This window comes from Varanus komodoensis, unplaced genomic scaffold (genome assembly GCF_004798865.1).
Source record: "Varanus komodoensis strain SLA01 unplaced genomic scaffold, ASM479886v1 scaffold26, whole genome shotgun sequence".
NCBI classification, from domain to species: Eukaryota; Metazoa; Chordata; class Lepidosauria; order Squamata; family Varanidae; genus Varanus; species Varanus komodoensis.
Window position 1 is genome coordinate 13,569,582 of NW_025335684.1, and position 24,296 is coordinate 13,593,877.

At 50.6% G+C, this 24,296-nt stretch overlaps 1 protein-coding gene across 1 annotated transcript in view; it reads right to left on the minus strand.

The window, feature by feature from the left end:
- Positions 1-12,246: 12,246 nt before the first annotated feature.
- CAPN15 (calpain 15) overlaps positions 12,247-24,296 on the minus strand; it is a 145,180-nt gene continuing 133,130 nt past the window's right edge. Inside the window, exon 16 of the transcript XR_006415011.1 lies at positions 12,247-13,390. The gene's annotated coding sequence lies outside the window, so the exon portion shown is untranslated. The remainder of the gene's footprint in view (positions 13,391-24,296) is intronic.

Consider the following 24,296-nt stretch of genomic DNA (forward strand, 5'->3'; position numbering starts at 1 on the left):
CCTCCCCGTCCAGCCGCAGTGCGGAGAGTGTGGCCACAGCACTGCCCCGGCCCCAGGCAGGCCTGGACAGAGGTCAGGCTGCAGTGGGTGGCGGGAGGGCTTGGGGATTTCGGTTGAAGAATAATACTTCCAGGTCATACGCAGATATAACGGCAAACTATGGTCTAGCAGGGTATGAATGAGACCAGAGTTTGTCAGCTCCCTGCTCTGCTGCAATTTCTATAAGAGGACTTCTGGTTTTAACAAGACATGGTTTAGGGTTATGTCCAAACCTTGACAAACCGTGGCTTATCCTAAACTACAGGTGGGCAACCTGAGGTCCTCAATCTAATTTCAAAAGTCCTCCACAAGGGACCAGTTCAGACCTTCAGTGTATGGCACACAGTAGACTAGAGGGAGGAGGAGGACAGGAACAGCGGCTGCCCAAAAGAAAGACAGAAAGCGCCTCATCCACCTTTGGCTCTGGCACTGCACATTTCTAGTGCCAGTCCCGCCCATTAACAAGTGGATTCCAACAGAGTAATTTAAAGGAGTTGTGGCTCTCAACCAAAAAAGAAACGGTTCTCTCCTTCACTGGCTACTTTTAACTGCAGTTTACTGAAACAAGCAAATTTGAAACCATGGTCCATAAGCTGGTTTGTTTGAATAAACTATAGAGAAGGTTAATCACCAATTAGTGTTCAGATAGAAGGCTTCTTTGCAAGTATCTGAAAATGGAGGAAATGCATCGCCAAAAAAGAGGAGACACATATATGGAAAAGGATCTAATGTGCATGTAAAATGCAAATTTCAAATTAATATAATGGAAAACAAAATACTGTGACTCTCCCTGAGCAAGCAGAACTCAGCTGGTACAGCAGCTCGTTTAGATTGCTCCCTGGATGTTTACTGGTGGTGGGGCGACAGTTGTTACCGAGATGCACCTTTCAACTGGAACTGCACAGGAGGCCCCTTCGGACAGAGAACCGCCCCACATAAAAGAGGATTCACAGCCACTCTACCCGCAGTCTCTCTGGAAAGGTCTGAAAGAGGTGAGAAGACCAGACGGAGCAACGTGGCCTGGCCTGCTCTTTCCCTCCGCTGAACCAAGCCTGGGTACAGCAAGCTCGCTCGCTCGCCTGCCCGCCTGCCAATCCGAGGCAGCCGGGTGGTTAGTAATAATGATCACAGCACACAGATGAAAGGGACCATATGGTGAGAGGAAGGAAGCGAACTTGTAGTTTTCTGCACCCCCCGGGCTCAGCCTTTATGGGGCTTGTCACAATCAATTCTCACTGCCTGACTGGCATGGGCCGCAGTCGCACAGAATTAACTGCTCCGTGAGTACAGCTCTGCTTTGCAATGTGTTGAGCACCACTCCTGGGCTGAAATGCCACTGCACCAACTTCCTTATAAAGTTGTGTTTGCTGATGTTTAGAAATTGTGCCCAGTTTTTCCCCCTCAAAAAGAAATTCAGAGCACCATGCCATAACGTGAAATCCTCAAAGTTACTTTTCACTGTATCTGTTTGATTTCCGTGTTGCCCAACAGACAAAGCTCTCTGGGCAGCTCAAACAGCAAAACATAAAATTGTAAAATATGATAACAGTGTAAAACATAAAATATGAAGCTTCATATAAAAGCTCACGAAACAACTATCAGAAAATACCAGCATCATGTAAGCCAATCCCCACCCCCACTGAAACTCCAAAGGTCAGGGTCCCGGCTGCTAGCCAAGCATTGGGCCAGTCACTGACACTCAGCCTTACCCTCCTTTGGTGCGTCGTATCAAAAATGCGCATTTCTGGAAACTGTGAGGTTCACCTAAGCACGTGGCTTCTTCCCCCTTGTTTCACACTGGCTCCAATTTAGTGCCATTTCTGTTGGCAGAAGCACACAGAGTTTGCTATCAGGAAGAATGTTACACTTCTCATAGTCAAATGCTGGGACCTCGAAAGGCACTGTGGCATAGTGGTTAGAGTGCGGGGCTGGGGCCTGGGAGACTTGGGTGCAGGTCCCCACTCAGCCTGAAGTTCACTGGGTGACCCTGGACCAGTCACAGACTGTTAGCCTAGCCTATTTCATAGGGCTGTTGTTGTGAAGATAAAGTGGAGAAGAACATATAGAGATATATAATACATGTAATTAGTGCAATGGATCTCTTTACATTTTATTAAAATGGTGATTTCCTTCCTTCCTTCCTTCCTTCCATGACATGGAAGAAGCGGTGTACAGTCCGCTGATCAAATTCGCAGACGACACTAAAACTGGGGCAGTGGCCATAACTGAGGAGCAGGTACTCCAGATCCAAAAGGATCTGGACAGACTATGGAAGTGGGCAGGAGACAACAGGATGGCGTTCAATGTGGATAAGTGCAAGGTCTTGCACTTGGGGCATAGGAATAGCTGTCATAAGTACAGGTTAGGTGACAAGTGGCTGGAGAGCAGCACTTGTGAAAGGGACCTCGGGGTGCTGGTTGACTGCAGTGTGATGCGGTGGTCAAGAGGGCGAACGCCACCCTTGGTTGCATAGCCAGAAGTGTGGCTTCTAGATCAAGAGAGGTATTACTACCACTCTACACGACTCTGGTGCACCCGCAACTGGAGTATTGTGCTCAGTTTTGGGCCCCTCATTACAGGAAGGATATAGCCAGGTTGGAGTCAGTGCAGCGTAGGGCCACAAGGTTGGTGGCCGGTTTGCAGGGGATGGGGTATGAGGCAAGACTGAGGGAACTGGGCTTCTTCAGCCTGGAGAAGAGAAGACTCAGAGGGGATATGTTGGCGACATACAGGTATGTGAGGGGGTGTCACACGGAGGTGGGTAGAGATCTGTTCTCCCCTGCAGAGGAAGGCAGGACGCGCTCCAATGGAGCAAAGCTCAGGGAGCCCAGGTTCCATTTGGATGCCAAGAAGCACTTCCTGACAGTCAGGACCCCGAGGGTGTGGAATGGGCTTCCTCAGGAGGTGGTTGAGGCCCCATTGGTGTGGGTGTTCAAAGATAGGCTGGACATGCACATGGCGGGCATGTAGTGAGTAGAGCCGGCTGGTGCCAGAGGTCAGACTAGATGGCCCGGGAGACCCCTTCTCACTCACTCAGTTTCTATGTTTCCTTCCTTCCTTCCTTCCTTCCTTCCTTCCTTCCTTCCTTCCTTCCTTCCATGGTTCAGCTTGGTTGTTTTTGCATTGCACAATGCACATATATAAATGAAAGAATCCGAGGCCAGCAACCTAAAGATGAAGCTGAGCGCCTCTGCAAAGCTATCTCATAAAGACCTGGGAACTATTTCTGAGTCACCCTAGCAGGAAGGAGGAGGAGCCGGAGAATAGTTGGGCTAAGCAGAAGGCAAGGGCTCCGAAGCGGTGGGAACCAGCTCCTAGTGGAGGGAAGGAAGAAGTGGGGAGATCAGAGATCCAAGAGGCGAGCATCTAATGAAGATGGAAAGGGAACATCATGCCCAAGTGACGGGCAGGTGGAGATGCCGCCCTATAGGAGGACGCCCCTGAGGGGCCCATGCAGCTGGACCATGGTGGGTTGCAACCCTCTGGATCAACAATGTGCCAGCTTTAATTTCTGATCCGCAACCAGAAAAACCTCAGGAGCCTGATCATCTGCTCCGTTTGTTCGGGGAGCTTCAGACTGAGGCCAAGCTTCCTCCTCTGTAACTTCTACATAATAAAAGGTAATTGCTTGAAACAACAATGGGGGCATCTGAAAGGGGATCTATCCTGAGGATCTTCCTAGCTTCCGGGGATCTTCCCAGAGACTTGGGAGCTCAGTGACACGACTGGAGCTTGGTGACAGAAGGGGAGCTCAAGGGTGGACCTCCTTGGGGGGCGGGCGGGCGGGTGGGCAGCAATGCTCTTTCTCTCCCCGATCCCATAATTTGGGAACCTTGTCCTCGGAGGATGAGAGGCTGGGCGCCATACTGCGGGCACAGTGTTTACCCATGTACGTGGGCATAGTATCCACGTACCTTCTTTGAGGGATGTGTCAAAACTGCTTTGTAAAGGAGGCCCCCGACTACTCTCATATCCTAAGTTCTCGCCCTTGAAAACAGAGAACTTGAACATCTATCAGAAAAAGCGTGTGAGCCAGCTCACTTCACCCTGACCACTCCACACTGTGAGACTCTTGCCATGGTAAGCTCCGTGTTTCTCCTCTACAGTATCCCAAACTTGCTATTTCAAAAAGCAAGCAAGCAAGCAAGCAAGCAAGCGAGCGAGCGAGCGAGCAAGCGAGCAAGAGATATTGCTATTTTGATTAAAGATACACCAGAAAATTACATTTGTCCTGCAGTATACTATTGACAACTCAAAATGCGCCTCAGCTGCTGCAGCACCTGGCATTGCAGGTTGTAGCTGCGTGAGGTCTCAGTGTTCATCGGAGTCCATGAGCAGCTGCAGTTGCTGACAAGATCGCAAAAGACAATAAGGTTTTGCATAAAATTTGCATATCTTAATTTAGATTAAAGAAGCAAATTTGGACATCATTCCTCTCACCTAAATAGAAACGTGATACCTCTCACCATAGTGAGGACGACAGGGACCCACGTGCCTGCTACTGCCCAGGTGCTCACAGTGGAAGGAGAAATCCAGAGTCCCTGTACAACTCCTTCAAATTTGTTTTGTTTTTAAACCAGAGTTGGACTGGGCAGCCCTTCAAAGACAGAAGGCTTTCTGACGGAGGCTGTGCTCTGCAACGTAGGCCACTTTAAGGGCCTTTCAAAATTCAAAAGAGGAAAAAGTGATTTCCCAGGGACAGGAGGCACCGAACCAGGGCTGCCCGAGTGTTGGTGCTCTTCTAGTCCAGCTCTCCGTTCAGTGCAGCATCAACACGGCAGGATGCAAAGCCATCATCTTTCCCAGTTGTTTGCCAGCAGTTTCGATGGCATGCAAAGCAAAGGCTGCCTGGTCCTTTCATCTACCCAGCGCAAGGTCCTTTTGGTGATGGTGCTGCCTTGGTGCAAAGCCTTCCGCAGGGAGAGCTGCCTCGGCTTCCAGGGTCAGGTGCAAATGCAGCTTTCCTTACAGTCGTTTGTGCATATCGGCTGAAGCAGTGCTTTGCTGCTGGTTCTCTTCTTTGTTTTTTGCTGCTCTTTCATCCAGGGGTCTGTTGACTTTGCAATGGGGAAATCTCTTACATCCTTTTAAGTTGCTGTGAGCTGTCTTACGAAAGGAAAGGCGGGATGGCTTTTTAAAAATGTTTTAAACTCCTTTTAATCTGTTTTTATTGTTGTATATTGAGTTTGGAAATGTATTTGGAATTGATTTGAAAATGTAACTGAAATGTCAATGCATTTGGAAATGTATATCTGTTTTATTGTTGTATATCCATTTTGGAACTGTAAATTGTCCAGACAGCCCTGTGGGCTATGGGATTCATATAGAAATATAATAATAAAAATATAATGTAGTAGTACGATCTACTCTAAGAATAACAAAGAAATGAAGCAAAAGTCCAGGGATCTTTGCTCTCCTGCACACCACGGCATCCACCCCAAGGCATGTCCTCGACTCCGCCAGTTAAGCATTTGAGTGCTGAGCCTGAAACGCCAAAATATGCAGAGAAACTGAATGGAGGAAAGAGAAAATTAGCGTGTGTCTTATGCACTGACTAATCTTGTTGTCTTTCCCGACCTGCCACCCCTACTCAGGTGGCCTCCAGATGTGCTGTAGTACATTTCCTGACTTTAAAGCCTTGGATGTTTGGGGCTTGGGTTGTTCGAAGGACTGCTTCTTCGGATACCTTCCCGCCAGCCCCCTGAGCTCAGCAGTGAAGGCCTTTCTCACAAGGGAGAGGGTCAGGAGTCAGTTTCATTCCAGGGTTTGGCAGGCCTTCAGGGAGGTCTTGAAGACCTGCATGTTTTCACTGGCCTTTATATAATCTGTGGACTGCAAGTTTTATGGGTGTCATCTGTTTTTATTCTATTTTTGTATGGATTGCTTTTCTCTTTGCATGTTTTGGCGTTGCTTTATCTTGTACTTACCCTCTTGAGAGAAAGCCACCCTTAAAGACAGCCTAAAATAATCATTTTAAATGGGGGGGGGGGAACACCCTCTCACCATCCCCAGCCAGAAAGGATCATGTTGCTGACTGGGGATAATGGGAGTTGTAATTCAACACATCTGGAGGATGTTGTGGAAAGCCTGGCTTTGACCCTGCTGTCTTTGAGCTCTCTGCAAACCAAAGTTTGTGATTTCCCCAGGCCCAAACTTTCATGCTGCAGAACAATGTACTGGGTATATCATATTGTGTATTTACTGGTGTTTACAATGATCCCACCTCCAGTCTTCTGTTGCTAGGCTTGTAGAATTACAATTTTCTTCAGGGTAACTCACAAGACCCCCCCCCCACACACACACACTGGTTTTCATCCAAGCATTGAACAACACCAAAGATACGGAAGCATCAATACACACTTGTGGCAGTGTTTCTGGATGCGGCATCGTCACTTCCCTTTCTTACTGGAGGAGGAGAACAAGATGCCAGTATCGTTCCGCAAGAGAAGCGAGCAGATGAATCCAAGTGTCTTGTGAGTGTGCCGGTACACAGAGTTTTGTTGCAACTTGTATGCGTCCAGCAGCCAGTCTTCTAAACAAGTGGCAATTCCAAGCTAACCTGCCCCTCACACACTTTCCCTTTACTCAGAAGCAATGGCACCCCCTGACTAAATGGATCCCTTTAAAAAAAATCTTGGCTTCATTGGTCTCTCGGCACCTCCTGCAGGAAAACCTGCAGTGCTGGATAAAAGAGAGTGATATAACACAGAAAGGTGGAGGATGTGAGATCCCTAAAGCTCAGATCGCTTTCCTCCTCTGCACAAGCTGCTCTTGAAAGATGCTGTCTCCCTTCTGCTTGGGGATACTTTGAAAAGCACTGGATAAGCACCAGGAACTCAGCTGGCCCTGGCCTGCCTTGCAGTTGTGAGAAACTATGTTCAAAAAGACAATCGACTCGGTATGCCAGGTAGGAAGAGGATGACTTCAAGGGGTTTCTTTGCTCATACTTTTCTTCAAAGGCTCTGATCCTGCAAGGAGTTCGTTTTGGAAAGCTAAGCAGGACCTCATATGCGGGGTGGGCAGGAAGGTGACTTGTCCAGGGCTCACATTCATGGAGAGCCCAAGGTTTCAGTGCATTGAAGGCTGAGCCCAAAGGTGACTGGAGGTCGGCGAGGGGGCAAGTTCACTGGACCGGCTTTGCCATGCGTAACGTAAACTGGGACAGTGCAAGGGCAGCCACATTTTCCCACCGCTGTTGGTGAATCCGCACAGAAAAATGGCTAGAAAAGCACAAGTTGAAAACTGGCCGGGCTGACCCTGCTGGGACAGATCAGTATTACCTGAGGTCTGAGCAGGTGGCTTGAAGAGGGCCAGAGGCTGCCCACCTGGAGCACAAATAGACTTACAAGCTCCCTCCTTCTTTGTCCTCAGAAACTCTAGCAGTTTCCTCTGATCCCCAAAGCACTGTGCTAACCTGAATATTGCGGCCAACAACCCATAATGCAAAGCATAGAGCAATCCAAGGCACGCCAGAAGCATCAAGATGGCCACGGGAGTTCTGGGGTGCCCAGTCACGAGGCTGGAAAATTGTGTCTTCTTGCAATCAGGGTGGAAAGAACTGGGTTGGATACCTCTCTCCACCTGCTTTTCTAAGGTCATGAGAGAAGGGCAGCGGGGCGGTTCCAGGGGGCAGGCAGAGGAAGAAACCAGTGGCGTTTGCCCCACTCTCCTTTGACCCTGTATAGGTTTCCCAGAAACCTCAGGCTTCTTGAACGGAACCCTTAAGTGCACAGTATTTGAATACATCTTTGTGCAATTCAAAGTCAGAATTGTATTTCACAGGTGCAGAGCACACACATCCGCTTGTGGGTCCATTGACTCATTCGTTCCCCACCATTTACCTATCCACTCAGTGGATGTCTGAATGGTTCCAAAGTCTCAGTTGTCATTGCCATTCAGTATCTGAGAGCCGGAGCTTCACCTCCCCCTTCTCATGGTCTAATAGCCAAATTCTGTCCACCTTCAGGGCATAATGCAATGCCCATCTGTCCAACCCAACTTCTGCCTCAGGTCTACACTGTGCATTATCACGGTTCGGATCAGAGTTCTAACTCCAGGGCTAAGTTTATTTGGTTGGATGCTGGTCACTGGATTGTCAGTTTTCAAATATCACAAGCATGTGGCTGGAAATGGTTATGATGGGTGCATTCAGCTAAATGGCTGATGCATTATGCAAAAATAAATCAAACCCAAGGAGGCGATGCTTTCCAGACTCGTGACTTGCTGGAAAGTCAATCGCCCCTGCTCTACAGAGCTGCCGACCTCACCCAGCACAAGTAACAGTCCCAAATGCATCAGGGCATTCTGATCTCACCAGATGCGGCTCCTCTTTGGCTTACCCTCAACCTACCAGTTCCTACCTTGGATGCATCCAGGAGCCGAACCACTGACGAAAATAGAAGGGCTCTTATCCCAGGGTCACCGACTGCAGAAACAGTTGTTGCCTTAGAGAAAACTTTTCTTTGATCTGACCTGACCTGACCTGACCTGATCTGGAGGCAGGAGTCACAGCCAGGAAACTCCAGACGCCAAGAAAAATGATCATTGGCCAGTAAAAGTCTCAGCCTGAGTAGGTACTATTGATTCCTGTTGAAGCGAACCACGCACAGCCTGGTGTTCAAAATCGAGTGCGCCCATATTAGATCCTGGCACTGCCCAGGGAGATGTGCCAACATTAACTGCGCATGGACTACATACCTGTTCTAAGCCCAGCAGCTAACAATTTTGGTCCTCGGGGCCCTGGCATGATATCCTCAATTCAAGTAAAGGTGCAGCCACCTTCGGGCATACTAGCCTTCCCACATGGGAAAACAGAACAGCTCGGCAGGGCATAATTTTTAAGAAATGAGCCTAGTTTCTCTGAGAAGCACACCTGTGATCTAGCATGATTGATGGGGACTCTGGGTAGCGCAAGAGAAAATGCACCTCTGCTCTTACCCCATAGCTTCCATGATTAAGCTCTGGCATTTAAAAAGATGCTGGATCTTCTTAGCCCTGGTGCACATCCAGCAGAGGAGTCCTTTGATGAATATTCCCAGGTATATGAGATAATCTTCACAAGACGTGAGCCAAGCCACTGGCTCTCCCTGTCAAATGGCAGCTGGTTCTTCCAGTAAGGGAATGGTCAAAGGTATAGTGGAGGAGCCCCTCATGGGGTCAGAGCACCCCCACTTATTTTGGGGGGCCCTCAGGGGGTCACTGGATCCTGAAGCCACGGTCACTGTCCCTCCCCCACCGCCGCTCACGGGAGTTACTCTTGCTGGTCCGTGGCCAGCAGCTGCCCTGTGTTAGAGTCCCAGATTTCATGGGCCGAGGACAGGGGCATTTTCTCGGCAGTTCCTGGGTGCTCCCTACCTGGAGAGGCCTGCCAGGTGTGCTCGGGGTCTCCTGGGGCACGTCTCCTGGTGGGCAGCCCCTGCTCCCCAGCAACACGGGGCCAGCCTGCCTGTGCTGCTCCGGAAACCCCCTCCCCCCCACACCACATGTTGAACACTTTTACCCCACTTTAAGCGGTCATCGCTTCCCCAGAGCATCTTGTGGGCCGCAGTTTGGCAAAGGCGCCGAGGGCCACTGGCGGACGGCTCCTCCTCACACGGAGAGGGACGGACTGGGAAGCCAGTCTGGGAGCCGCAGCTCTGCGAGGCGAGGAGGTGTTTTCTGGCAGCTCCTGGCCCCAGAATTATTTGGGAGAAATAATGGCTAAAGCGGAATAACAGTATCGGAACTAGAGCATATTCACTGGAATCAATGGGAAAAATCAGCCATGGCTTCTGATAGTCTCAAGCGCCTCTTCCTTCAGTGAGGCTACTTTACGCATGATTCTGTGTGGCCCCAAAGACTGCATAAAAAAGATCACTGGCTATTTCGAGAAACTGGAACCCCTAAACGCTGGACTCTCGACTCACGCATGAGCTCCCACACACACGTACGCACACGCCAAGCCAGTGGCTGCAGAGGCCACAGAAAACAGAAAGAAACCAAGCAGTGTGGGCAGTTAGTTGCCAAGTTGCCTTTTTTCTAGAAATAACCTCTCTCTCTTTCTCTCTCTCTCTCTCTCAAATGGCCCCTGAAAACTGCATTTCTTTGAAATTGGACTCTACAACACAATCCCACCTTTGCCTAGTTGTTTCCTGGCCAGAAGATGTGACTCTGAGCTGCATTGGTTTGTCTTCTGGGAAATGGGTATTAGAACAGAAAACTGGGTTCAGAAACATACCCCGAATTGTATTTAGGTTCTTGGACAAATTTCTTTTCTTTGAATCTCACCAGCTGCCTTCTGTAAAGTTAGCATGTTGTGACTGTCCGCACCCGTCTCCACGGGGGTCATTTTATGAATGGGCAAGCCCTCCCCACCAGGCTGGGGTCACCCAACCAGGCAAACAACCCTGCAATGTTTCCGCATCTTGTGGAGTTTTGCACAAATAGAGTTCCCTGGACAATGCAATGCAGCTTTCATGTTCCCTGCTCTGCCCCCCTGGCCTCACCATGCGCTGCAGCAGCCCCAGTCAACACAATTCCCATCCTTTCCCCAGTCTTGCCCATGGACCGCAGCAGCCTCCTCCCGATTGGGCCACTGCAGTCCTGAAGGGGGTCCTGTCTCGCCGCTTCCACGTGTACCTGCATGTCTGCAGTGCTTCCCGGCTGCTCCAGCCCCCACAGCAATTTTTATTCAATGAAAATACATAGCTTTGCTGTAATTCTCCCCTTCTCCCTGCATTTAAAGACCTTTTTATTTGATCGTTATTTTAACCATTAATGTGTTTAGAGGTTTTAGGATTTTATTTTTCCCCCTTTTTCACAGTCACATTTTCTGTAGTGATGGGTTTTATATTGTTTTAATAATTAATGTTTTAATATAGTAGTTTTATATTTTTTTTGTATTTTTATATCTTGTAAGCCGTCCTGAGTGCTTGAAGTGATAGGATGGGGTATAAATGCATGTAATAAATAATGAATGTATTTTGCAAAAGTAAGCAGGGAGACGGACACATCATTTGGCCTATGGGAGTAAAGTGAGCAAGGCTGCATCTGTTGCTAGGGTGCAGAGGGCAGTAGAGATCAAATGCTAGAAGGAGCCACCTCCACGGCTGCTCTTGTCAGGGAACTCTATGGTATTTCCATGCCAGCCATTGTAAATGGTGATCCCAGAGCTGAATGACCAGAGAAACCATGGTGAAGCGTGCAAACCTGCCAACAGACCATGGATTCCTTCTGTGCTTTCGGAAGACTCATCCTACCTGCAGAGAATCCGGAACTGGGTCTGCAGAACACAATAGACCCAATATAGGAAGCCTTCCTCATGGAGTCGCATGGTGTGCAAACCTATCCATAGCAAAATTCTTAAAGATTAGGATCATCCTTTTTTGACCCCAAAAGATTAGGAAGGCCAGCTCTACAAGGAGCTACCATTCTGGCTTCAGCTCGTGGACAACATCTAATCCCTCTGCCCATGGCCAATGTTGTGGGAGCCATTCTGACACAGGTGAAGAGAAAAACAGCGGTGGCAGCAATTACTTTTTCTTGGCTTTCTCCCTGAAGAGCCGCCTTCACGAAACAGTTAAGCAGAAGTCAGCGGTGGAGATGGTGTGCATTTTCTTGAGGCATCTTCTCTGTTTTTTCACTTGTGAAATATTTCTGTCAGAACCAGTTAATGTACAAATTAGCAGTGGTGGTCTCTCTTACGTCTTCTGACTCCCTAATTTGACAGAGGGTGGGGGGTCTGTCCATGGAGCAAGGCTTGCGATGGGCGAATAACAGCTCAGGCAGCCGAGACACTTAGCCATGAAGGACCTGCAGGTTAATGCTCCTGGAGGGGCATGTGGGGGGAGGCGGTTGTCACTGCCCAGCTGTAACAATTAGGAAATGGCAGCGGGAGGCATTTCCAAAGGAAGGGACAGGGCACACTGATGCTCTGTGCGCACCAGCACACAGATGGGAGAGGAGTCCTTTGTGAGAGGGTGGCTAGAACAGTGGCTTCCCTCCAGACGGCTTGCCCAGGTCTTGCTTGGCACTGGATAAAAAGCCTGATTTCAATGCAATGGCTTTCAAAAGTGTGCACTGAGCAAGCATGCAGTTGTGGGCAGAGGCTTGCATGACGACGGGTGTGAGGTGGCTTTGAAAGTTTGGTCAAGCGGCACTGCGAGGGTTGGACCTTGGGGCCCATGTCCAGGGCCCGGCAGGCCGGGGTGCCAAAGGGAACAGCAAGAAAGCAGCAGGCAAGGGGGCGGCAAAAGCAAATTTCACCTTCTCCATGTAGTCATGATGGGGCTACGGATCTGGAGTGCCAAAGTGCACACGCTCCTAGGAAAGGGAGTGAGAAAGAGAGGAGTTTAAAGCGGCACAATAGCGAAGCAACGAAGGACCTTCAGATGCAGTGAGTCTTACGCTAAAATACATAAGGATGTGCTCTGAGCTATCCTACCCCAATGCACATAAACCTCTGAACTTGGAGGTGGGTGTTCTGGCATAGCAGAAAGCAGCCGCAGCTTTGAAACATGGAACGGCACGTGGAGGGGAAGGAGAGAATGTGATTTCTGTACTTCGCAACTGAAGTGATACACGCGGCTGTCTGAATGGGGCCACAAAAGACCCTCAGGTCCAGGGTCTGAGATCACTTGCCTGCCCCACAGCCCTGCCATGCACCCCCTGCGGTAGCCTGTCCCCTAAACAGAGGATTCTGTTGTGTTGTCAGCATCCCACAAGGGTCAACTGCCCGTGTGCTCAGTTTCTGGGCATGGGTGGAGCAGCGTCAGGCAGCAGCACCCTCCCCAGGCTGTCCCAGGCCTCAGAAGCCCTCAAGCTCAAGAAATCCATGTAACATTTCCAGAGGGAGCAAAATTATGACTTCTATAAAGGGGTGTCCACAAGGAAAGTTAGTGCCTTCATTTACAGGTGGCTTGAACTGGCAAGGTCACCTCCACCTTTTGGCCACGCTGGAAACCTAAGGAATCCCCAGGGATTCTGGGAGTGGTCGCGATCTGAGAGCTTGCATGAAGCAAAAGATCCGTTGCCAGGAAAGAGTTCATTCAACTTCTCTCTCTTCTGCTGTGGAAACCCGTCGATGCCGGTCTCTCGCACTCTCCCTTCCTGCAGAGCTTTCAAAGCATGTAACACGAACAGAAGGGGAGCTGCCGGTGACCGGACCGCTTCCTCTGGCAATTTGGTCTCAGGCGATGGGCTCTGACACTGCTCTGAGGGACAGCTGGGTTAGCAGGACCAGGTTGGGTCTGGTTTTCAGGAACCAAGGCGAACAAGGTCAACACCATGGAAAGCTCCAAATAAAAATGAGGGTGGCGAGGATGACCGCAAGGACGATGGCTCTTGTTTTCAAACCGTTTGTAAATGACATAATCTGTGATTGAAATAAAATCTCATTTTAAAGACGTGCACTTTGAAGCACATGTTTTAAATACAAATTTGCATTCTTCAGTCAAGGGGGAAAAGTGTGGAATTCAGAAGAATGGGCACAAAAACAGTCCCTTTCCCTGTTCGGAATGGATGTTTCCTATTTGAATGAGCCAAAACAGCTCAAAGCAAAAACGGGAGCAAAGTGGTGTTCGGAGATTGTAGGCAAGGTCGACAATTGCTGGTTCTCCTATCAGTCATCGGAACTCCACCTTTCCACACACTGCACTTCTGGGGTGGCCTATACAAAGCTAAAGATGCTATTTGATGGGTTTAGTTTAGTTAAGACAACTTCAACAACTTTTGCTGGTTCCTGGCTGCTTGCTAGAGGACACAAGGCATCGGGGGGGGGGGGGGGCTGAGGGGAATAACTGGCCCATTCCACGTGCAGCCAGCAAAGACAACAGGAGGTGGCTTGGCAAGCTCCACAGGCGCGGCTCCTTTTCCCCATCCAGGGGTCCACCCACTTTAAGTACCTCAAAGGCTGTGGCAAAGAGGAAGGTCAAGATCTCTTCTTGCTGTTGCCAGAATGGAAGACACGGAATGATCAATTCACGCTACGGCAACCCAGATTCAGGCTGGACATCAGGAAAAACTTCCTCACTGTCAGAGCAACACGGCAGTGGAACCAGCTGCCGGGAGAGGTGGTGGGCTCCCCCACAGTAGAGACATTCAGAAAGAACCTGGACAGCCACCTGAGTGGGATGGTGTGACTTGGTGACCTGCAGCAGCAGGGGGTTGGACCTGATGGCCTTCATGGCCCCTTCCAACTCTACTATTCTATGATTTTATGATTCCCATTGTTCAGCGAAGTATTTATAAATAAATGTTAAAGTAGGCAAAGAATGGGATACACCCCCAGTAGCATTTTTAAATAAAAAGTATTAATTTTCTTGTACCAATTCATAATGTAGTTAGCATCAATTATAAAGCAGAACGAAGAAGCAAAAGGGATGCTTTCGGCACATGCCCGTGAACTTTGGGAGCATCTGCCTGATGAAGAGCCACTGCCCCTGTTCAGTTCGACCCAGCCCCATCCCTGCGCAAAGCCCAGGCTCTGCTGCCACACACCGACCGGCGGTGCTGCAGCAGCAGCCCGGAAGCACGTGGGCTCTGGCCCCGGTGCCGGAGGGAGCAGGTGCCTGCAAGCCGCACAGCCACTTTCCCCAGCGCTCCATTTCCCCAGCGACTCCCCCAAATTCTCGGGACCATTTGCAAAGTGAACGGGCTGGCGCCAGGCTGCTGCAAGACGCGTCTCTTCCTTGCTGTCCTCATGAGCGTGAAGAGAGAAGTGAGAGCCTCTTTCGGCCCGAGGGCCAAATTCCACTTTAAAGAAGCAAGCGGGCTGGGACTGAAAGCAAAGGGGTATTTGGCCTAAAGGGAAAAGTGCAGGCCCAGATTGGAAGCCCAGATGAGTGCTCCCTGGCTCCCAGACCCAAGCACCTGCTTCTCTGTTTTAGGGCGAAATCCTATGCCGGTTCAGAGGGGAAAACATTGCGCAATTCCGGTGCCGGCTGGGGAATGCGGGAAGCTGCAGGGCGCTTTCCAGTCGGAACATGCACAGGACTGCATCCTGGAGTGGACTGGTCGAATGGTCCTGAGGCTGCACTGCTGTGCTACGGTTCTGTTGAGATCGCTGGCGATCAGCAATACTCTGTCTTGCTGCCTGCAGGAACAATAATTTCCAGCACTTGCTGCCCATCCAAAAGCTGACCACGGAAAGGTGATCCCCTCGGAACTTCTCACCATTTGGGCGAGGGGGAAATGGGATGGGAGGCAGAGGGAGAAAGAAGCACGGGGGAATGTGTGCTGACAAGGACTTTTTAGCCTTGAGATTACAACAGGGACCCAGCGGGGCATTTGTGAACTGTGGGAAACACTGACGGGCGAAAAGCTCGTATGCTCCGCAGGCCCTTGCTCCGGCACTGCTTCGGGGTGCTGGATCCAGGGAAGGCAGCTCTGTGGCGGGGAGGCGTATGGAAGGGTGCTGGCTCCACGCCCAGCATCTCCACGCACGACTGCCAAACCTGCTCCTGCCCTGGGAGCCTTCTGGCTAATGATGCAGGATAAATATCCGATAAACAAATACCCAAAAGCCTGGAGAGCTACTGCCGGCCAGTGCTCATAATACTGGGCTGGACAGCCCAGTGGTCCAACTGGGCACAAAGCAGCTCCTTACTTCCCCATATTGCTGTGCAGGCCTGGATCCCAGGCAGCCGAGCCAGCGCGGCTTCCCCCTGCCCAGGAATGCCGGTGAAGCCTTTGCCCGCACGGCAGAACATTGTTCTGACAGACCGTTTTGGAGACTGCTTATCCAGCAGCTAAGGGGGGTGGCTCAGCGCGGCCCCAGCCGTCCCTGCCAGGCAGGTGGGAGGCAGAGAGCACACCGGCTGCCTCCGGGTCCTCGGGACAGCATCCGCCAGCGCCTGATGCGTTGTGGCAGTTTCCCTGCAGCCCGAAGCCTGCCTGGAGCAAGCACTGCCGAGGTCTTTAATTGCTTTCAGATTCGATAGTCCAGTTCTTGACAGTCTCAGCCGTGCAGCTGCAATGCAGTCAGCTGCCCCCGCCTGGCTGGGTACAACGAGGGCCTGGCTGCCTTTGAGAGAGAACAAAAAGACGCGACCGAGCGGTACGAGCCGCCCAGCGCCCGCTCTGCGAGGGGGATCCGGCATGCTCAGAGAGCTCCCTGCTTCCCCACCATCAAAGGGAGGCCTCCCTCCAGGACCGCTCAGAAGAGCGGTGGGAAGCACAAGCGCCCTGGAGCCACCCTGCTGCCCCCCAGTCCGCTGCTGCCGAGTGCCGGCTGTTCCCATTGTACAGATATGGACCCTGAGCAATGAGGAGGAGAAGCAAGGCTTCACTGGAGCCAGCGAGTGGCCTGAAGTTCTCTAATTCTGTGGTGCGCTTTGCAACCTTCCACTCTGGAGTATGGGGGTTGTGTGTTCCTTACAAGCACAGTCCTCTGTTTTGGAGCTTTGGAAGAGAATAGTGCTATATCTGAAGGTGTCTCCTATTTGATACATTGTCCAATCTGGTTTAAAGTCAAAGAACTCTAAGAAGGGAGAGTCCCGAAGTTTGGAAATTGTCCGTGCACCGGGAGCACCTGGACAACAGACTGTGTGAGCCGCACTGGCCCACGAATGAATCAGTCTTCGCCCCTAGGGTGAGCTGTGTGGCATTTCCCCTTAAACCTTGGTGGTCCTGCTGAATGCGCATCTATACATATAAAAGACCATATGCAAATCTGCATTCTCTTTCGCCCACAGGGGCCAGAACTGCCTGTCTGCTGCTCTTCTGCCTTCTGTGGCTCACAGACTCTGTCATCCAAAGCAGGTGGCCACCCTGCCTCAGCTTGCAGAAGGGCTCCCCCTGCAACAATCAGCCCTCCGTGCACCTTTAGCTAGGGCATCCACCACACCAGAAACAGAAGTGGCCTGGAAAGGTAGTGATGTGGCAGATAAGCCGAGGACCACCTCTGCTGGGTGGCTTGGAACCAGCAACTGGCCTCTACCTCAGTCGCTCCATCTGCAACACAGGAATGGTAACACTGAGTGAATTTTCCAGGGGGTGGGCAACTTCCAGGAATCCTGGGGCCATTTCTGCCCCTCCCCACCCCAAGACCACAGTCTGCCTGGCACCCCTCAAAATGTTGAAAAAAGCAAAAATTTCACCAGTATGCTGTCAAAATTTGGCACGACAGAGGCCACAATGGTTAAACGCAGCTTGTTTGCAAACAAGTTTTTGTGGCTCTCCATAGCCAGTCATTACAGACACGCTTTTTTTGCTATGAAAAACCCCCTCAAAATTGGGTGGGGACAGCGGGGGATTTGTGTTGCCCAGCCCAGCCCAAAAGGGTAGTCGGAAGAGAAAGTCAGGCAGGCTGTATGCATTCAATCGCTATTTAACTTATGGTTATTATTTCTAAATTCCAAGGGATACATATAACTGTGCATCTTGTTTTGTCCTTTTTTTAAATCTGGTGATGCATGAGTAGTCCTTCTGCACACCCCCAACAGGGATGAGCATTTCCTCTCCCCTTAACAACTGGGTAAAAGAGAAAGGGGAATTGCGACCGTTTTACCCATCCACACTGTGGCAAGAAACAGCTGCCGGAACGCACTCCGCACAGCCCTTCAATTGCACCCAGGAGATGCAGCCCTCCTTTCGCGCCTTGTGGGTGCCTCGCCTGCCGCACAGCAGAGCAGTTTGGGCGGCCTCCGCTCTGCGTCTGGCGGCCTCGGATGAGGCGCAGAGATGCTTTTGGACCTGGCTGAACCCGGCGCTCCGGCTTCCAGCCAGGAGGGACAGATTGCCCCTCGAGCGTCCTTGCGCACTTTAGCAGGCAGGGATCCATTAGACACGCAGCCGGCAGCGGCCCTTGCAGGCTAGAAACTCCATTAGAGGGTTGCGGACACAAACACAGCTGGGGGGGGCGGGTCTGTGAGCAAGAAAGGAAGTGCCAGCCAGCCGGCAGAGCTTCGTGCTAGACCAAGGCTTCCCCAACCAAATGCCTTCTAGATGAGTCGGATTCCAGCTCCCATAATCCTCCAGCCAGATGTGTTGCAGTCAAGCACACCTGGAGAGCACCAGGTTGAGGGAGGGTGTCATCTAGACTAGGCCGAACTATTTCCTTGTTGCTTTTCTGGAGCATCTTCCCTCAGGCCCAGACGTCGCCCACACCCAAGTGAGGACAGGTCACGCCTGGCCCCGTGCCGCAGCCCTCCTTGCCCGGGATTCCCGCAACTCCATTCGGATCCAGTTTTCCCTTCTGCCCTGACAGGCAGCATCCCACCATTACTGGGCACGCTCAGTCTTCACGGGGCTCCTGGTGGGGTGGGATTGCCACACTATAGGATGCCCCCCTACACACAGTTTTTTTAATCACTGCTAACAATGATCAACAAAGGTCCTTATTTCTAAATGTGTACATTCATTCATTTCTATACCCAAAAGCTGAAGCTCTCTAGGTGGTTTCCAAAGCCTACAAACCATTAAAATAAATTATAAATACTATTTTAGAAAACTATTTACATGCAGACATAGAAACAGATACCACATGCAAGGCCACACACACATGATGCGGAAGTACCTACAGTGAGATAAATCCAGGTTAAAACCTCAGCGTATGCTGCCCATGCCTGAGAAAACAGAAAGTCTTAACCTGGCACTGAGAAGATGAAGTTGGCACCAGGCAGGCATAACCGAGGGGCCCAACTCCAAGAAGGCCGCTCCTTTGTTGCAGCTTTTCCAGCGTTCATGGCGGCAGCAGCTGGAGGAAGCCTTAGATGAGGAGTGTAGTCCAGGTTTTTCTGCTATGATCATACAGAAAAGTTACCTGATGCAAATGTGCTTGGTTTGGCCTTCTGTGCATGTGTGACGACGGCCACAAGGATGCACTGTTTTTAATCGGTGATGCATCTTTTGGGGGGCTGATGCATGAGCAGCCACCCCAGTTCGACCCATCCCCAGAGAAGCACCACAGTGCAGATTCGGAAGGCAAACTTTAAGAGAGCAGCTCAGAAGGAAGAACTTCCAAAGGCACAGGAGCAACTGACAGCACACTCTCAGAAGCACATCCCCTGAAGGCCCATTAGCCACCACCTGCGCTACTGACGGTGCAACCAGCAGCAGCGCCGGGCTGGCCCCGGGCAGTGCACTTGGCTTCCTCTGCGAGGCCGCATGGGACTCCCCCCCGCCCCCCCCCGAAAGGTGGGCCAGGGAGGCCTCTCGAGCGGGGCGAGCGGCGCTGCGTGCCCGGATGGGGCTGTGCTCACAGGCAGTGTCTGTGCTAGGACCTGAGCTGCAGCCACTGAGCCCGGGCCAATCGGTGCCACCGACCAGGTGCGGGTGGAATCCCCCGAAACACAACTCCTCTTCCACAGGTAGGAATGCCACCTGCCCCTCTGGGCCCAGCATGAATGCACGGGGCACTCCCTTGGTTCAAAACACAAGCTAAAGGAAACCTCAGACCCACTTGCTTCCAAACTGCAAGGGAAAGTGATTTGGGCCTTTCGGCATCTGTAAGATTGGGATCTTTGCAACAAGAGTGCGGCCTGGGCTGCCCCACGGCCCCTGCAGTAGCTTGTTCCCAGCAGAACTTCCTTGGCGCAGGCAGGTCTGGGTGGAAGAAAGGAAACCTGCCAGGGCCGGCTCAGTCAGCAGGGGGATCGTTTATCGCCCTTCAAAGCACAGGCTCCCGCAGCCCCCTCCTTCCCTGCCCCTCTTTCTGTGCCTGCCTGGTTCTTTTGCAGCCTCAGCGCTGTGTGTCTCTAGGCGGAGATTTGTGCTGTAAAATGCACAATATGTTCTATCTGCCCGTTGGGATGCATCAAATATTCACCAGCAGCTCCCATTTTAGTCAGAGCGAATCAGGCAGGCCGAGCGAGCGAGCGAGCAAAGGGCTGGCTCTGCCTGGTGCTCCCACCCCGGTGCTTCTCCTAATGGGGTAAACAGCGCACATTTCTTGGACGTGGCCACAGCCCAAGAACCCGGCAAAGGGGTAGGGGGCAGGAGCGGGGGCCGATGAGGGCAGGCCACCCGCCACCACCGGCCAGCGACAGGTCCCCCAGCCCTAGCCCAAGGCAAATACAGAAGAAAGGAGGGGGAGGGGGTGTGAAGAGAATGAAGGAATTCGCTTGTAACTGAAAACCAAAGCAAACCCACAGAACAAACCCTGAATCACCAACTCCTGGGAAGAGCACGAAACATTTACAACCACATCAATAAATAAATAAATAAAGAGAAAGCCTCGGAGTGCTACTGGGAAAATGCCTCATATTTAGAACTGTATGAATTCAGGGTGCAATTCTATGCAAGATGAAAAAAGATGGGAGAGAATTGTAATAATAAGAAGAGAGTGATGCTACACCCAGTTCCCCCGAAGCACCACTGAACTTGAGGCGTAACTTGGGGCTCTGAGGCTTTACGAGTAGGACTGTAGTATATAGTTCTTAGCAGCACCGGCAAGGCATTTCAGCTTTTCAGAATGGGGCAGAAACCACACATAAACCTGAACCTGCCACACCAGGTGTGGCTGCGGAAAGACAATGTGGCCTTGGGCAGAATCCTCTGCCACCCTCCGTGCCTTACACCCCGCAAAAGCTGACTGCTGCTGGGATCTCCAGGGAGGGCCCGAAGAGTCTGGCGGTGGTGCAGAGGGAGCAGGAGGGGTGTCCTGGCAAGGAAGCACGCTGGGCCCTGGCAGCCCCCTGGCCGATCTTACTGGCCCTGTCAGGCTGGTCCCAGTGATGCACCGGTCTGGGACACCCTGACGCTGGGGCAGAACAATCCACACGGATGGACATGGGGCGAGGGGCCCCAAAGGACTCTGGAATCCAGGTGCAAGGACCTCTTGCTTCCGCCTCTCTGCAGTTGGCACAGCTACACTGGCCTGAGGCAGCCCCCACAGCATGGCAGAGTGGGTGCTGGCCAGTTGCCTGGGCTCAGGTCCCTGCTCGGCCGCAGAGCTTGCTGGTGACGTTGGGTCGGTCAGTCACTCTCAGCCTCACAAGGCTGTTCTGAGGATAAAATGGAGAGGAGGAGGGGGGCCGTGTTAGCTGCCCTGAGTTCCTTGCGGAAGGACAAAAGTGGGATATAAATGTAATGTAAGCATAGTGACTGTAATAACAATACGAATACAAAAAGACCAAGACGAATAAGAACGTCTCACCACACACATCCGGTCATAAAAGAGAAGATTGCTCTGAAGGCTTTTCTTTGCTTTTGCTGAAAAAACTCAGGTTTGATGCTTCAGGCCTTCTTTGGTTTTGGAAACTGCAGTGTTGGCTTGGGCAATGCAGCTGTGGATTAATGGGAGAGACCCCCATGCAGGCCAGGGATGGCGGCGCTTCTGCAGTCTGGGTGACCACTCTGTCCTCGCGGTCGTGCCCTGGGAGTTCCACTTAGCACTCCTTCACACAAGAAAGAGTTCCACTAGGTCAAGGGGACATGAGATAGTCCAGCTTCGCCATTGGGTGGCTAACCTAATGCTTCCAGAAAGCTCCCTGGGAGTACATGTCTTCTGCTAACAGTGTTTGGAGGAGGAAGCTAGTGTGAAACGAAAGGAGGAGGCTCTTCAAATCGAGGCACAAACTGAACAACTCAACGAACCATAATGCAGATGCTATGCAAGAACGCAATTATTATTAATGATCAAATACTGTTGTTGTTGCTAGTCGTGAAGTTGTGTCCAACCCATCGCGACCCCATGGACAACACTTCTCCAGGCCTTCCTCTCCTCCACCATCCCTGGAGCCCACTGAAGCTCACGCCGACTGCTTCAGTGACTCCATCCAGCCACCTCATCCTCTGCCATCCCCTCCTTCTTTTGCCATGTATTGTTCCCAGCATTAGGTTCTTCTCCAGGGAGTCCTTCCTTCTCATTAGGTGGCCAAAGTCTTTGAGTTTCATCTTCAGTATCTGGCCTTCTAGAGAGCAGTCAGGGTTGATCTCCTCTAGGACTGACCGGTTTGATCATCTTACAGTCCAAGGGACTCGCAGGCCTTTATTTCAATAAGATGTTCAAGCCTTGTTTATACACATCCAAGTATTCAAGCAGATAGGGAAGACAATGCTGGAAGGACCTGAAGCCTTCAGAAATGACCAGATGAAACCCCATTGTTTAATCCTCTTCTATAGCCATACCAGACAATAGCCATGATCCATAAACACCTTGCAGTTGTGATTTCCACATCTGGACTGTCTGTCTGTCTTGAATCCAGCACAAGGGATGGAATTGCCCACATCCCCTATCGCAGAGGAGTTGAACCTCAGGACTGCAGGCCATAAAAGGCCTGCCGTGGTGGGATTTCCTGGGCGACTGTGTCTCTAGCCCAACACCTGTCCCTCCAGTACAGATGGCTGGGTGCTTTCCTGGCTTCTGGGCAGTTCTTTCCCTCACTCCAAAGGGCGAGAATGTTTCTCAAAGGCTTTGTTACAAGCAGCAAGCGCTTTTAGCTAAGAGATGCTGGTCTCCACGGCCCCTTGGCCTTCTTCCTCTTCTGCACCCCAAGAATAGCCCCTGGGAGCTTCTCTGAAATTTGACCCCAAGGCTGAAAGTCGCTAGACACCTTTCATTTATCACACCTTCCTGGAAGCCAGGCTTTCCCCCTCTAAAACTAAAAGTATCAGGCCTTCTGCTTTTTATCATGGGGTGGAAGCTTCAGCCCCCTGAACATCCAGGCTGCCCTTTCCTGCCCCTTTCTCAGCACTATGGTATTTTTGTTCTGAGCTGAGCTGATCAGAACGTGCATCCACAGAACTGGGCCTACTCCAGTCTAATACACGGCACACACATATGCACGTATTTACATATTACATGTGCAATTCCACAAGGAAAGCTGGGAAGCTCTGTTTCTTATACTGATTTTTGGTAAGCCTGCAGCAACAAGATGAAGACGACTGAAGACCATCCCTGATCACAACTGACACGAATAGGGGAGTTGAGTCAGTCTACAGCAGAGGCCAGCAGACTTCAGGCCTGTCGGGTCTAATTTATGTTTTGGGCACACAAACTACCTGATCAAAGACTTCTGCACTAGGGTGAGGTGTCCCACACGTCTATTTACGGTATACAAACATGTTTACATTTGCATCTCTGCATGTTCATCAGTGTTTATGCAACTTGAAACCATCTAGTCCTCTCTTTAGACGATACAGGCCTCTTTTTCAGCAATTCTAAGTGACTGTCCCGTTCTGGACACAGCAGTTTGATTTCAGTACCAGGAGAGAACAGAGCTCCCCATCTTTTCACTTTTCTTAGTTCCAAGTAACAATTGCATCTTTTCATGTGGAGTCCCCTTCTAATTGCTGCCAAGCTTTCTTAATTTCAGCAGCATAATTTGGGTGTGGAGATTATACTGTTGCTCCTGTAGTTCATCAGCACTGGGCAGTCAGAGCCCCCTACTGATCTGCAAATCATTCCGGGGTTTTGCAGTAGATCTGTACTTAGCAGCACTGGCCAAAGATATTTCGTGCCTGAGGCAAAGGAGGCAGCCTTCCTCCTATCGTACGCACAGAAGCCAACAGGACTGACAGATGAACCTTAGTGCACAGTTAGTGATGCAATGGCATCATATCTGGGATTCCCCTTCTTCTTCTGCCTTTGACTTTCTCTGGTATTATTGACCTCTCCAAGTGAGCCTTGTCTTCTGTCAATGTGCGCAAAGCATCACAGCTTCAGTGTTATCATTTATGCTTCCAGGACAAGCTCTGGCTTGATTTGATCCAGCACCCACTTGTTTGTCTTCCTGTCAGCCCAAGGTATTCGCAAAACTCTCCTCTAGTGCCATGTTTCAAATGCAACCATTTTCTTCCTTTCTTCACTGTCCAGGCGTAACACCTGCACATAGTGACTGGGGATGCAATATTGTGAACATTTTTTGACTTGAGCTCCAGTTAAAAGTCCTCATTCTTGATGATCTTTTAAGTTCCTTCATTGCTGCCTGTCCACGTCTCAGTCTTCTAATGTCTTGACCATCATCTCCATTTTAATTGATGAATGAGCCAAATTATTTAATTCTTTCACAATTTCAATGCCTTCATTGACATTAAAACTGTTTAATTCTTCTGTAGTCTTGATTTTTTATTGCTGTAGTCCTGATTTTGCCCTTTCTTCTTTTATTCTCATCAGGAGTCATTTCAGTTCCTTGCTGCTCTCTACCAGAAATATGGTATCATCTGCATATCTTAAATTATTGTTGTATTTTCCACCAATTTTGCTCCTTCCTCTGTTTATCCAATTTTCCTTGTGATATGGTCTGAATACAGATTGAATGGATAGGGAGATGAAATACTCCCCTGTAGGAAACCATTCTGTTTCTCCATATTCTGTCCTAATGGTAGCTTTTTGTCCG